Here is a 523-nt window from a genome sequence, read left to right as displayed (position 1 = left end):
CCCCAACCTTCTTAATCTTTTCTGTGATATAATAATGATAACTAAGACTTATTTAACGTTAAGTTTCTAACATGTACTCCAATAATCCAATGAGGCAAGTACTATTATTATCCCCATATTCATATAAGAAAACTGAGGCATAGAGAAGTTAGATAATTTACTCAAGGGCCCACAGCTAGTGGAAGGCAGACCCTGGAATCAAACAATTTTTTCTGACTCTGGGGCCTTAACCACTATATTCTGAGAAAGAGAAAAGCAGTCCCTGACATCGAGTAGCTGGAATGGTGCTATCAGCTAGGTCTTTCTGTTGCTAGGAGCTGGCCTGGCACAGCTAGGCTTTGGTATCTTCTGTTGAATATAAACTGTTTCAGAGAACATCAGCATCAGAAAAGGCCATTTCATGATTGTGATGGATCAGGACAAAAATAAAACTACTCCATAATCATATCTGAACACAGACAAAAACATGAACCTTATCTAAGCCAACAAATGAAATACACAGACTGAAAATATCAGACTATAT

Source organism: Grampus griseus (genome assembly GCF_964374135.1).
Source record: "Grampus griseus genome assembly, chromosome: 11".
Classification (NCBI taxonomy): Eukaryota; Metazoa; Chordata; class Mammalia; order Artiodactyla; family Delphinidae; genus Grampus; species Grampus griseus.
This window is presented reverse-complemented; position numbering follows the sequence as displayed.